Source organism: Procambarus clarkii, chromosome 58 (genome assembly GCF_040958095.1).
Source record: "Procambarus clarkii isolate CNS0578487 chromosome 58, FALCON_Pclarkii_2.0, whole genome shotgun sequence".
In the NCBI taxonomy this organism is placed as follows: domain Eukaryota; kingdom Metazoa; phylum Arthropoda; class Malacostraca; order Decapoda; family Cambaridae; genus Procambarus; species Procambarus clarkii.
Window position 1 is genome coordinate 19,959,197 of NC_091207.1, and position 15,259 is coordinate 19,974,455.

Below are 15,259 nucleotides of genomic sequence, written 5' to 3' on the forward strand. Positions count from 1 at the left end.
AAAAGTGCCCCAGTGAGAGTGAGGTTTGAAGTAGGTAGAGGAGCATTTTATGCAGTGTGAGATAAAAAAAAATGTCAGGGCTTAACCCAGCTGCTGGCTAATTTATCGAGGTAGTCAACACAATCCACTGGAGCACCAAGCAAGTTCCGTCCATGCTTCGAAGAACCAAGAACGCAGGAATGGCTCAGTAGTTGATATTTTTCATTCTACATCATCCTCGAATGGTGTGGATTTGTATTTGTATCCAAGTGTTCTCTTGATGAGCTTAGTCGTGTCGTAATCGGCTGCTAACCCTCCCAATGGAGACGATCTTCGCGTTTTCATTTAGGGGGATATTTGCTTGTATTGGTCTGCAAGCTAGCAGGTGAGCCTGGTTTGCTGGTGGTCCGGTCCATTTAGCCCTCTTTTTCCGCTAGTCTATCCGTTAGAGTTATTTAGTTTTCTGTGATGACATCTGGTCACCTAGAGAACGCGTCTTAGTATCGGCAGGCCTTAAATGTCGCTGAATACTCCACAGAGTTTGCAGCCTTCGATGTCGTTGTTTTTTGTTTTTCTCCTTTGTCAGTCGCTCCAAACTATGTCTATATATGCACAATATGTTAATATATTGTAATATTAATTTATATTTGAGAAAATTCCCGTTTTGAATGAACAGCATGTAAAAATTTCTGAATGCGTCTGTGGGGTCGACCGCTGGATGTAATGGACTTGAGTCGAGGACGGGTTAATAACTGCTTCACCCACCAACTACGACACACACAGTTACAGCCCCGCTCCTGTGCCAGGTAAGGCCACTACGGGCTCACCATAGCCCGTGCTACTTGGCACGTTTAGTTCCCAGTAGTTGAATCTTAAACAACAACAACTACGACACCATACTTTTGAGGTGGAGGTACGAGGGTGATTTCCATCACTGATGGTGGTGCTAGCTAGTTTAGTTCATTTATTGAGCACCCCATGTCCATCTTGTGGGCGGTAGTGGAAAGGGTTATAGAGGGACATAATGGGCTCAGGAATTGAACTCCAAAATTAATTTAGCTAAGCCTGTTTCAGTCTTGATAAGCTAGTTAAAAAAAATTGTGTATATTTTTGCATCATCAATGGGTTCGATACCAACCACAAATATAGTCTCTAAGCTAAGCAACTTACATAAGTGGTAAGCTAGTGTAACAAATGACATGTTTATCCTGAACCCCCCCCCCGAGGGCACCGGCGGATAAGTTGCAATCACCGTGGAAAGCTGTTGGCCACTAATAGTATATTTATTTATTTATTTGCATACAATAAGATACATTGGTGTTCTTTCATTTTGCAAAGCCACTGGTCAGGCTAGTTCGTTGGCAGTCTTGTTGAAGAGGGTGTGGTCATATTTGACTACTCTCCATAGACTATAATGACCTGAACTTGCGCGTTGTGATGGGTGTCACAGGTTTTTCAATTTGGGGTCCAGTTAGAGGTGTGTTGTTGGTTGGTACCTGCACAAACAGTCGCTTTTTGTCGTTTATTTGTTGTGGTTTGTTCGCCTTTACTCTTTGCATTTCACTCTTACAGGAGCATGACCTTGGACACGACGCACCCTAAAATGCAGAACGCCACACGCTAGGTCGATGACAGGTATACACTGAGGTTAAAGGACGTAGTGATCCCTCTTCCAACGAGTATGTCGTCATATCACAGGGCCTACCTCTAGCTGACTCATCTCGCCGCCGGAAGGAAGGGAAGCCGTCTACGCCACGAGCAACCACCCCTTGGAGTATCGCTGACCACAGGCATCCTGCAGGAAGGCTAAGCTATGTATGGGCGAGGCGCCTCTGTTCAAATTTCCTTCGCTCATCCGTCCTAGAAGCGGGGCCACCAGTCAGCCCCTGGCTGTCCTGCGAGTTGGGAGCTCCGCATCATGGCCTCCTGGCGGTGGGGCCTACGCCGGACCCCTACCCAGCAGCAGACAATATTTTATGTAGTAGGTTATGTTGGATGTCTGTCAATGAAGGCGCTCACATTAAACATTCCTGGTCTAGCGTGCTCAACACTTAACGTGCGCTCTCTGTTAAAGTCCTAGGTTTATGTACGCCTCATGTTAGTGCGCCTTGAGCAAACACATTGGACTTTGCTTAAGTCCACACAGGCGATGCGTAAACACACTGGACGTTGCTTAAGTCCACTCACGCTAATAGCCGCTGGCTATCCCTCTTGTGGAGTTTTCTTAACTGTGTTATTTCTTCTCAGTGTTCCACTTGAGTGCTCAGGTCAGGCATCTGCCTTTGTTAGTAGCCTATCTGTATGCTTAACTATTCAGCCCTAACGCCTGATCACGTCGTTATCCAGGGAGACCACCAGGCCCCTACATCCTGTTACCTATTGGTTTTTATTTGGTTTTCTTACCAACAAATGCTAAATTCATGTTAACTCATTTATCTTACCCCTGTGGTTTAAATATTTTATACATTTAGTTAATCAACATTTGTGTTTATATTTATTTACTGTGTGTTTGGGTTTCTTACCAACAAATGCTAAATTCCTGTTAATCCATTTATCTTATTCCTGTGGTTCAAGTTTATTTATTCCCCTACGAGAGTTTCAATTAGCCTACTCCCAGAAAAATAAAAAAATAAATAGCTAACATGATTGAATTAGGCGTTTCCTGGTATACCTTGGTTAGCATCAGTAACTCGACTTGCATATATTAGATTCAAGACGTCTCCCAACACGCAGAGGGCGGTCTTAACAGCAATGTAGGCCCTGGACAAAGCAATGAAGCAAAGCTTCCCACTAAGTTGATGGGCGCTGGTCACCCTTACAGAGATGACTGCCCCGCCCGTCCGCTAAAGTAAAGGATTATCCGTAGATAGTTATGCAAAAATTATTCATATTATAAGCATGATTTGAAGAGGGACATGAGTCCCAGGCCTTTCTAGCGGGAAATCGAGTAATTATATATAACAATTGAGTAATTATTATATATATAATGTGTGTGTGTGTGTTCAAATAAACATAAGAAGCTATCATATATTGCCACATGGTAGAAAAATTCAGCAGCGACTTTAGGCTGTGTCGGTCAGACTAGGCTCAGAAAAATATTGCTCCTCTCCTGAAAATTTAAACCACTCCCCTTGACTGGTGAGTAAAATATATATTACTTAAGGTTTGATATCGCTACGCAGCTCGTAAGACACACAGTCTATATTTGTACAAGATAATGAACGATATGAACAACTTTGAAGGGAAGATTAAGATGTGAAATACACATTTTGTCGTCATTAAAGAGAATCTCATTTTCTTCGTTTTGCAATGGCGTCTTTTCCCAAAAGTGGCATGCCTTTCCCCATGCTGTGCCATGCCTCTGCACTTCTGTGGCATGCTTTTCACTTGGTGTTACATTTATTACCCTGTCGTGGCAAGCCTAAAATGTGCTGCGGAATGACTACTGTTTTGAAACTCGTCTTTTTCTTCCTGCGGTATGCCTTTTCCTGCTGTGGAATTCCTTAAACGCGTCAGGGCATACATTTCTCTTGGTGTGGCATTAAATTCCTCTCTGTGACATACCTTCCACATGCTGTGGCATACATAACCAATGCCATAGTATGTCTTCCCTGCCACAGCAAGCCTTTTTCCCTGCCACAGCATGCTTTTTTTCCTGCCACAGCATGCTTTTTTCCCTGCCACAGCATGCCTTCCACATGTTGTGCCATACCCGTGGCATAGCTTTCTTCCCACTTGATGTGGCAAAATGTTTAAAAAATATAAGGGCAAGATCTGAACAAGTTATATTGCAAGAAATGGATGTAACCTAATCAGAAAAAAACAGCAGCCTAGTCATGACTTTTTTTCCATAGTAGCAAATATCTCTGGCGTAAGGTTTTGCCCGAATCGGTATGCTTTGCAAGAATGTAATGCTCAAACACCAATATTATGTACTCTCACAACTCAATGTACCTTCTTATATATAAATAAATAAAGCGTAGTTGTCACGGAAATTGTAGCAGTTTGCAACAGTATTGCACCTTACTTAGCCAAACAAATATTTAAGTTTCTGATCTTTTTCCCTTGCGACAAAACTCCTATTCTGGTTATCTATTCTGGCAACAGAGAAAAATAAATTAATGTTCTTTAGACAATTGTTTGTAAGGATATATAAGAGGGAAGACAGGGTGTGTGTGTGTGTCAGGACACTGCGGCGGGCGGGAAGCATAAAAAACGGGCGCGGCGACGCCCGGCGGCAGTCTACGTTGATCTTCCGAAGGGGTGAGTTGTGCTCCTGGGGATTCTGAATTTTGGCATTTTTTTGCTGGGTGTGATTTTGATTTTTGTTTTAGGTTATATGTTTTTATATGTGTTGTCATGAAATGTAATCAGCCCACATTATTTCCTTTCCCCGTTACGCCTGCTTCACGCCCCTGATCCTCCCGCCTCCATCACCCCCCCCCTCCCGCCTCCATCACCCCCCCCCCTCCCGCCTCCATCACCCCCCCCTCCCGCCTGCATCACCCCCTTCCCGCCTGCATCACGCCCTTCCCGCCTGCATCACGCCCTTCCCGCCTGCATCACCCCCTTCCCGCCTGCATCACCCCCTTCCCGCCTGCATCACCCCCTTCCCGCCTGCATCACCCCCTTCCCGCCTGCATCACCCCCTTCCCGCCTGCATCACCCCCTTCCCGCCTGCATCACCCCCTTCCCGCCTGCATCACCCCCTTCCCGCCTGCATCACCCCCTTCCCGCCTGCATCACCCCCTTCCCGCCTGCATCACCCCCTTCCCGCCTGCATCACCCCCCTCCCGCCTGCATCACGCCCCCTCCCGCCTGCATCACGCCCCCTCCCGCCTGCATCACGCCCCCTCCCGCCTGCATCACACCCCCTCTCGCCTGCATCACGCCCCTCCCGCCTGCCTCATCCCCCTCTCCCGCCTGCCTCAACCCCTCCTCTCGCCTGCCTCAACCCCTCCTCTCGCCTGCCTCAACCCCCCTCCCGCCTGCCTCAACCCCCTCTCCCGCCTGCCTCAACCCCCCTCCAGCCTGCCTCAACCCCCCTCCAGCCTGCCTCAACCCCCCCCCTCCCGCCTGCCTCAACCCCCCTCCCTTCTGCATCACGCCCCTCCCGCCTGCCTCAACCCCCCCCCCCTCCCGCCTGCCTCAACCCCCCCCCCTCCCGCCTACCTCAACCCCCCCCTCCCTCCCGCCTACCTCAACCCCCCCTCCCGCCTGCCTCAACCCCCCCCTCCCGCCTGCCTCAACCCCCCCTCCCGCCTGCCTCAACCCCCCCTCCCGCCTGCCTCAACCCCCCCCCCCCTCCCTTCTACATCACGCCACTCCCGCCTGCCTCAACCCCCCCCCCTCCCTTCTGCATCACGCCACTCCCGCCTGCCTCAACCCCCCCCTCCCTTCTGCATCACGCCACTCCCGCCTGCCTCAACCCCCCCCTCCCTTCTACATCACGCCACTCCCGCCTGCCTCAACACCCCCCTCCCTTCTGCATCACGCCACTCCCGCCTGCCTCAACCCCCCCCCCCTCCCTTCTGCATCACGCCACTCCCGCCTGCCTCAACCCCCCCCTCCCTTCTGCATCACGCCACTCCCGCCTGCCTCAACCCCCCCCCCTCCCTTCTGCATCACGCCACTCCCGCCTTCCTCAACCCCCCCCCTCCCTTCTGCATCACGCCACTCCCGCATGCCTCAACCCCCCCCCTCCCTTCTGCATCACGCCACTCCCGCCTGCCTCAACCCCCCCCCCCCTCCCTTCTGCATCACGCCACTCCCGCCTGCCTCAACCCCCCCCCCCTCCCTTCTGCATCACGCCACTCCCGCCTGCCTCAACCCCCTTTCGCCTGCATCATGCCCCTCCCGCCTGCATCACGCCCCTCCCGCCTGCCTCAATCCCCCCTCCCGCCTGCCTCAACCCCCCCCCCTCCCGCCTGCCTCAACCCCCCCTCCCGCCTGCCTCAACCCCCCCCCCCCCCCCAAAAAAAAAAAATCTCGCCTCACCCCTCCACTTCACACCACGCATAATACCCCCTCACACAACCCACATTACCTCCTCACCCCCACCCCTCATCTCCCCCCTCCTCCACCCCTTATATCCTTCCCCCCCCCCCCCCTACGCATTATGAGGGCGAGTTTCGCCAACTCGCATTATCGTTTCGTTACTGTTCGTCCCCTGTACTGCACCTACCAGTACAGCAATTGAGAAAACTGGTGTAGAACGATATATGAATATATTCTAGAGCAAAGATCCCGCTGTACAATCAAACCATTTATAGAATCCGATGCCTTAATCTCTTATAAGATAAGGATAACTCCAGACGCTACCAATCACCTAGTAAATCACCTCAAGACGAGGTGATTTACTGGAGCAACCTTTAAAATGCACGAATTGGCAAAGATGCCAATACCGTAATATACTTAAAATATACCAATAGTTAAATACCAATACTTAAATAAATACCAATACTTAAAAATGTATTTGCCTTAGGCAAAAATGCACTTTCAGTATAAAGTTAAAATACTGTAAAAATAAAAAATACTGAAATTTAATTAATTGCAAATTTAAGATCTATTATTTTCAAGAAAATGTCTTAAATTTGTCATTGCGAGATTTGGTAGCCAAAATAATATTTTAATTTTTCATGATTTCTTTCCAGATTAATTGCCTCATCCTTGTCTTATCTTCTCAACTGTTGGATGGTAAATTGAGAACAAACTTTAAAGAAGATAGTGGAGACCGACTATGAAAGGATTCAAAAATAGGTATGAGAGTGGGTCGACTACTTCTGTTAGTCGAAATTTAGGAGAAAGACACTGGAGCTGGTGCCTAGTTCGTGCAAAAACAGTTGGTATAGGTGAGTACCAACTGTTGGTATGTCCCCAGTTGGTGCAAAAACAGCTGGTATAGGTGAGTACACGATCAGCAACTTGTTGGTCTAAGTGCCACAAGATTTTGGTTGTGATATGTATTTTGTAATCATTATGAAGTTGTTTATATTTCAAATAATTTGTTTATCTACAGTTTATGGTTTTGTAGAATGGGTAGTGAATATACAGTATTAAATTAATCTTGTTTATATTTTTTTATGTGGGAAATCTTAAAACTCGTTTGGTAGGTTTATAATAATTTGCAACTGGTATTATTTTTGCAAAGCCTCTTGATTACTCTGGATAGTCCTGAGCACGCCTTTATCCCAGGTAGTCCAGGGGTATGCCTTTACCCTGGGCAGTATTGAGGCATTTCATTACCCCGGACGGATAGTCCTGGATACACCTTTACCCCAGGTAGTCCGAGGGCACGACTTTACTCTGGGCAGTACTGGGGTATTTCATTACCCTGGATGGATAGTCCTGGATACACCTTTACCCCAGGTAGTCCGGGGGCACAACTTTACCCTGGGCAGTACTGGGGTATTTCATTACCTGGATACACCGTTACCCCAGGTAGTCCGGGAGCACGACTTTACCCTGGGCAGTACTGGGGTATTTCATTACCCCGGATGGATAGTCCTGGATACACCTTTACCCCAGGTAGTCTGAGCCCACGACTTTACCTTAAGTTGCCGTGTGGGGTCACTTTGACCCCAAGTAGTCCTGAAGTATGCCTTTATCCTGGGCACGTCTTTACTCTGGGTAGTCCTGGTGCACGCCTGTGCTCTAGGTAACCCAGAGAGTTTACATTATTTTCTTGTAATTAATTTTTTACACAATCATTTTTTTATACAATTTATACTAAATGGTTTTGAGATTTTTCTTTACACTAATAATGAAAGTATTTTCTTAGCAGCATAATTTGTTCCTTTACAGCCTATGTGTTTTTTTTTAATATTTTCTTGCATTCCAAATGTTTTTCCCCTTACGAAGTGATTTTGTATTATTTTAGTGGTTTATTGATTTTGTCCATTATAGTCCTCATATTGCTTTCTAAATAGACAATGTATATAATTATTTTCCTTTGCAGTGTATTAATAACCTATTTATATGAATAACCTATTTTTCAACATATTTATATGAATACTTTCCTTACAGATAAATAACTTTTCTTACAGCCTATCCAAATAGATTTACTTGTACTTGTGTGTATATTTAGTGTTTTCCTTACAACCAGTTTGTATAGGTCCTATAATTACAGGTTAATTATATAATGCTTATCTTACAGCCTATTTATAAAATTTTGTTTTTCATCTTAATTACTTAAAAAGGGTGTACTTGTACTTGTGTGTATATTTAGTGTTTTCCTTACAACCAGTTTGTATAGGTCCTATAATTACAGGTTTATTATATAATGCTTATCTTACAGCCTATTTATAAAATTTTGCTTTTCATCTTAATTACTTAAAAATGGTGTATAAATTTTTGTGTAATTGCTTTTAATTTTTCAGCCTAATAATGTCATTTTCAGTAATTGTTACGCATAACCTATGATATTTATATTGACTAATGTTTTTCTTAAGCATGATTATTATTCTTACTCCTCAAATTATTTTTGACATTGTTATCCGCATTCAAATTGGATTTTTCCAAACAACTTATTTCTTTATGACATTTTTCTTTTTTACAGCTTAATTGTATAATTGCATACTTTTCAGCAAATTGTGTATAAAATTAATCAGCCTAATCACGCTGAATAAATTTTTGTGAATCTTAATTGCATTTAGCTATAATTTATTATTTTTTATTTTTTATACTCTTGTTTATGACAATTTACAATGGCTGTTTACTGCACTATTTCTCTTAAACATAAGTTTAAATTCTCAAAAATTCTCAAAAAATTCAAATTCAAATTCAAATTCTCAAAAAATTTTATTATTATTATTATTATTATTATTATAAGTGTTTTTCTTTCAGCTCAACTAGTTTATATATAATATTTTTTTTAATCTAATAAGTTGTTTTTCCATACAACTTATTCATCCTTGTAATAATTATTCCTCACATCTTTTCCTATTTAAATTGTTCTCACTACAGCAGAAAATATTTATCGATGATTGATCTTTCTCAAACAAGTAAATTTAATAATTGTTCACTAAACAATATTTAATTCTAGCACAAATGATTTTATATCAAACTTAATATAGCTCTGGATTTTTTTAAATGTTTTACATTTAAAGTATAAGTACAGCTAGTTTCTTGTCAATTTTACAAATGTTGTCAACTTTTAGTAATATATATTATTAAATGGTAGTCAAATATACAAGTTTTCTGCTAAACGTTTATAAAACTACACAGAATTTTAGTGAACTGCGTGAAAATGTTTGACCGAATTTCATATTTGCAGATTTGCTGTAATTATTGGAGGCTCAGGTTTTACGTACCCTTGGGAGTTCAGAAAGTGATAGAGAATCGTAGGTGACTCTGAAGCAGAAGGCACAATGACCAGGTGACTTGAATAAAATTACATATATTCATAATTTATAATGTGTGCAACGATCTAGAGATCAGATAGTATTATAAGAATCAATAAATGTAGAAAATAGGGTTAAATATTTGCTAATAATGTTAAATTTAAATAGTTTATATGGTAGAGGTAGAGGTTTATATTGCTTCATCCTGGGCTTTTCCCCCAGGTTTCTTAATTCTGATGGACTTGGTGTCCGAATTCCTTTTCAGACAATGAAGTTGCCAACAATAACTATACAGTATTGCCAACAATAACTATAACTGCCAACAATACAGTCTCCGTGGTGTAGTGGTAAGACAGTCGCCTGGCGTTCCGCGAGCGCTATGTCATGGGTTCGTATCCTGGCCGGGGAGGATTTACTGGGCGCAATTCCTTAACTGTAGCCTCTGTTTAACGCAACAGTAAAATGTGTACTTGGATGAAAAAACGATTCTTCGCGGCAGGGGATCGTATTCCAGGGACCTGCCCGAAACGCTACGCGTACTAGTGGCTGTACAAGAATGTAACAACTTGTATATATCTCAAAAAAAAAAACTACGGATTCTGAGATTAGTGTCGAAAGTGTAGGTGCGTCCTAGAGTGGACTATGTCCAAGCTCTTTCCCAAAGAATTGACAATTGACTCTGCCACTATATTTCAAGAGCCTCATATTGAATTGTCAAGAGAACTCATCTGGCTTCCTTTTGTGGACTCTGTCCATGTTTCCAACGGATTGGACTCGTCCAGACTATCATTGGATTCTCAAGAGAACTCATCTGGCTTCTTTTTCAGGATTATCCATGTTTCTCAAGTTTGTGGACTCTGTCCCTATTTCCCAAGGATTGGACTCTTCCAAAATATCATTAGATTCACAGGAGAACTCATCTACCTTCAATTTGTGGACTTTATCCACGTTGCTCAAGGATTGGACTATGCCAAAATATCATGGAATTCTCAAGAGAACCCATCTGGCTTCATTTTATGGACTCTGCCCATGTTTCCAACAGATTGGACTCGTCCAAACTATCATTGGAAAGTCAAGAGAACTCGTCTGGCTTTCTTTTGTGGACTCTGTCCCTGGAATGTCATATGTGATTCTGTGATTCATACGTCAGGCTGCAAGCAGCCGCGTCCAACACTGGTTGACCATCCAGCAACGAGGAGGCCCGGTCCAAGACCGAGCCGCAAGGACGTTAAGCCCCGAAATCATCGCTGGATAAGGTAAGGCTTCCAAGGCTTGGACACAGCCAAACTATCATTGGATTATCAAGAGAACTCATCTGGCTTCTCTTTCGGGACTATCCATGTTTCTCAAGGATTGGACTGCTAAACTAGCATTGGAATGTCACGAGAACTCATCTGACTTCCTTTTGTGGACTGTTCCTATTTCACGAGGATTGAACTTTGCCAAAATATCATTGGATTCACAAGAAAACTCATCTGCCTTCATTTTGTGGACTTTGTCCACGTTGCCCAAGGATTGAACTCAGCCAAAATATAATTGGATTCACAGGAAAATCATCTGGCTTCTTTTTCAGGACTATGCATGTTTCCCAACGAATAGACTGGTAAACTATCATACGGTTCTCAAGAGAACTAATCTGGCTTCCTTTTCTGGACTCTGTCCATGTTGCCCAAGGATTGGACTCATCCAAATTATCATTAGATTCTCAAGAGAACTCATCTGGCTTCATGTTCAGGACTATCCATGTTTCTCAAGAATTGGACTTTGCCAAACTGTCATTGGAATGTCACGAGAACTCATCTGCCTTCATTTTGTGGACTTTGTATACGTTCCCCAAGAATTGGACTCGGCCAAAATATCACTGGATTCACAGGAGAACTCATCTGGCTTCTTTTTTCAGGACTATCAATTTTTCCCAAGGATTTGACTGTCATAACTATCATTGGAATGTCAAGAGAACTCATCAGCCTTCATTTTGTGGACTTTGTCCACGTTGCCCAAGGATTGGACTCTGCCAAAATATCATAGGATTCACAGGATAACTCAATCGTCTTCTTTTTCAGGACTATGCATATTTCTCAACGAATAGACTGGTAAACTATCATACGATTCTCAAGAGAACTAATCTGGCTTCCTTTTATGGACTCTGTCCATATTTCCCAAGGATTGGACTTTTCAAATTGCCAAACTATCGTCCGATTTTCAAAAGAATTCATCTGGTTTATTTTTTGTGGACTACTCGTGTTCCCCAAGGATTTGACAGCTGAACTATTTTGGATTCTCAAGAAAACTCATCTGGCTTCTTTTTGTGGACTCTGTCCATGTTTTCCAAGGAATAGACTGTGCCAAACTATCATAGGCTTCTCCATGGAACTCTACAGGTATTTTTTTGTGTGGACTCTGTCCAAAATTGTCTAGCATAGTCTTATCCAGGACGTTGCAGTATAATACTGTGAATGGAACATTCCTGTGGATGGACTAAACAATTCAAAAACTGTACATGAACAGTTCAAGTGACGAGCCTACTATTCACCAGGCCGTCCACAAGACTTCCTTTATCCTCATTTCCCCCATTTCCTTTTCCCTTTTCCTATTCCCTTTTTTTATTTGCCACTCCTTGTGTGTGGTCGTCGACATATCACCATTAGCTTGCTATTGGTGAGCGATGTCTAGTGATGGTCTTGCCATTACTAGATATCCCGAAGTAACCCTTGGTGCGTTGTTTAGGGTTCAACGCAACGAGAGAGTTCCTTCATGAAGGATTTCCTTCTTGTAGGATTCTCTCGGACGAGTTACCCTGGTCCGGCTCGTAGTCGCAGACCTCACCGTGGTGAGCCGGTGAACATGGAATAGATTGAATGCTATTCCATGGCCAACATGCGACATCATTATTTACTTTTAAGCATAAGGATGACAAACATATATTTCCAAGTTGCTGAATACATGATTGAATTTTATCTCTTAATTCTAAATATATTTAGTCTTTTATTAACTTATGTTAATATAAAGTATTCTGCATTTGGTACTTAAGGATTGACATTCACGATTTAATTTTGTCTTCAACATTCCCACACTTTTCTAATAAAATTGCTCTGATCCCTTTGTTTTATTTCAGCTTGATTGGCAAAGTATATTTGTACCTTTGGCCTTTACCTAATTTTGTTGACTTCCACTACAATATGTATCTTGCTCATAGAAAATCATACATAGCTGTTCCTCATTGGGAAGAGGTAACATACATTCTAATCAACAAAAGTAAAAAAAAAGTTATATGTATGGTATATACCATATTCGGGGACAAAGCCTGCTAGCTACCCAGTTAATGGGAAGCATCAATGGTGCTCAACTGCCCAATGATGCCCACATCGACTATATACCTTTTAATAATAAAACTAAATACAATACGTAAATATGGCTTTATATCAAGGCCAACTTTTAAAGTATTTTGTAGATAATGAAAATTTGTGTTTAGAACCTCAACATATTATGTAATGTACCTTAAGTAAATCTCAGTTTACTATGGTCTTACTATAAACAACACATCTCACCAGTTGCTATGTCATGGAAAGTAACCCAAAGGCTCCTTTAAGGGAAGTGGGCAGAAGTAGTTTTACTTGTAATTCTGATGTGCTTACGATAATGGATACAAGCAAACAGGATTGGGTTATGATTTACCTGTCGAGTGAAAGGATTAGGACTTGACAACTGGACCAGCCTGAGCTTAGCATTTTCTAATTAATTACTTTCAGAGATATATTGTTTACTTTTGCATGACATATTGTAGTCTCGCTGAGAAGTAAATTTGTCGTACTTGAATGGCGCTAGCAAAGTCGATGGAGCTGGAAGATATAGTGGAGGGTAAAGGACTAACCAGCCCTTGTGGATCTGTTTCCATTGATGTATCACGCTATTGTGATTTATGTGTGTAAAGTTCAATGGGTTTGTAAGAGTACATGACATTAGTGTTCTTACGTTCTAGTTCTATGGTAAGTTATCGTATTATCGCATTTTTGTATCAAATATCTGCAGTGATAATATTAATAGTCATTAATCGTGTTCCAACGATGTGTAAATATTTAATTCAAAATAATCTGCTACCAGAAATTTTAGCCAAATATTCCCAGTTTGCTAACTGTAGGTACTAAGTGATTGTAACCTATCCACCGCTGCCCACAGGATGTGGGGCCGTGTGAAGGACAAACATCAATTGTGACCACATATGTCAGTTGCTTAATTTAGAAACTGTACTTGTGGTCGAACCAATTGATGATGTGACGACTTATACTGAATTTTGTAACTTGCTTAGCTAAATGAATTGTGGGGTTCAGTCTCTTGAGCCCATTATGTGCCTCTGTAACCCTTTCCACTACCGCCCACAAGATGGGTATGGGTTGCATAATAAATGAACTAAACTAAAACTTATTAATCATGCACTGTATTCTATGCATTAAAATATTTTGCTCTGAAAAAAATTTCAGTCGGTAAACAAAATCTTAACTTTTTTTTATTAAAAAGCTTATATATACACAGCAATGTCCTGCTATCCTATTCTAAATAAATAAATAAATTTTTATTCAGGAAAAGTATATACATAGTTGATTTACAAACATAATGTTGGATTTATAGATAGAGCTAGTACGCATAGCGTTTCAGGCAAGAAACGTAAAATCAAGTAATCTACACGAAAGATTACACAGTAGATCAAAAACTAGGTATAAGTTTATCTAATATTTCCATCTCTCAGGATGTTTAATCATACATGGAGTTAAAGCCGCAATATTTTAGGAAATGAGGGAAGACAGAAGAGCAGTTACTGACACACACAAAGGCCAGAGAGCACAATTATAAAGAGCTATATGACATGTATAAACTGAGAATTATATGTACGGGCTGCATAAAACACCCGCTAGACAGTGATATTGCAATTGCCAGAATTAGGCTGGGATATCGATATCTGTGGCAGGTGACTGCAGGTAATGAATCTCGCAATGGAGAACGTTCCAATTGTAAACTATATGAACAAGAGCTGGGGAACATACTCTCCTATGTGTAGAGTATGTATGTGTATAAAGTATATATGGAAGCTGATCAGAATTACATTTCACCTTTGTAAATGCACATTAATGACACTATGTAAATGACACATCGAACACTTTATGTAGGGCATACGTAAATCTGTGTATCTATGTATTTACGTATGTAGGTTAGCTTAGCATTTTAAAAGCACCGACTCACCTTCTGTGGTTGATTGTTCAATAAACCCCTGAACTATATGTTTAACAATAACCATCTCTAACCCTGTCCATGAATGACAGAAGCAAATGTATATATGTTGGGTAGCATTGTAAATGTGTGGCCACGTCTGTGGTAGAAAATAATAATAATAATAAAACTGTGTTGCTGTTATTCCTTATTAGTGAGGTACTTTGAGCTCTGTAATTACTTCATACACTCAAGAATATTGGAAGATATTCTTTGTTCTGTACCCAGATTTTGCTCTTACATTTTATGTTCTCATCTTTTAGTCATAGTTGATTTGTTTTAGTATTGAGGCTGGTATTTTCTCTCCTGATTCAAGTTCAAGTATGTTTATTGAGACAAGAAAAAATACATCTCAAAGGGGTAGAGTAGCTAAGGTTATTTCTACCCCCCTTTACTTCAAGTCCCTCAAGGGGCGCACTGATTCCATGTATGACTAACCATCCTGTGAGATGGGACTATTGGGTGAACTTATAACCAGCTGTTTGTTTTTGTATTAAGGTAAGTTTACTACGGGCTCACCATAGCCCGTGCTACTTGCCCCGCTCTGTGCTAGGTAAGTTACGGGCTCACGATAGCATGTGCTACTTGGAACTTGTTCCGAGTAGCTGAATCTATAACAACAACACTTAAGGCAGGTATTATCTCCCCTAATTCCATGTATGACACCATCTTGTAAG

General features: G+C 42.0%; 1 long non-coding RNA gene across 1 annotated transcript; it reads left to right on the forward strand.

Moving 5' to 3' along the window:
• The first annotated feature begins 740 nt into the window (after positions 1–740).
• LOC138353476 (uncharacterized) lies at positions 741–2,630 on the forward strand. Its single transcript, XR_011223170.1, has 2 exons — positions 741–785; positions 1,552–2,630. It is a non-coding gene; the product is annotated as an uncharacterized lncRNA (long non-coding RNA).
• Positions 2,631–15,259: the final 12,629 nt, after the last annotated feature.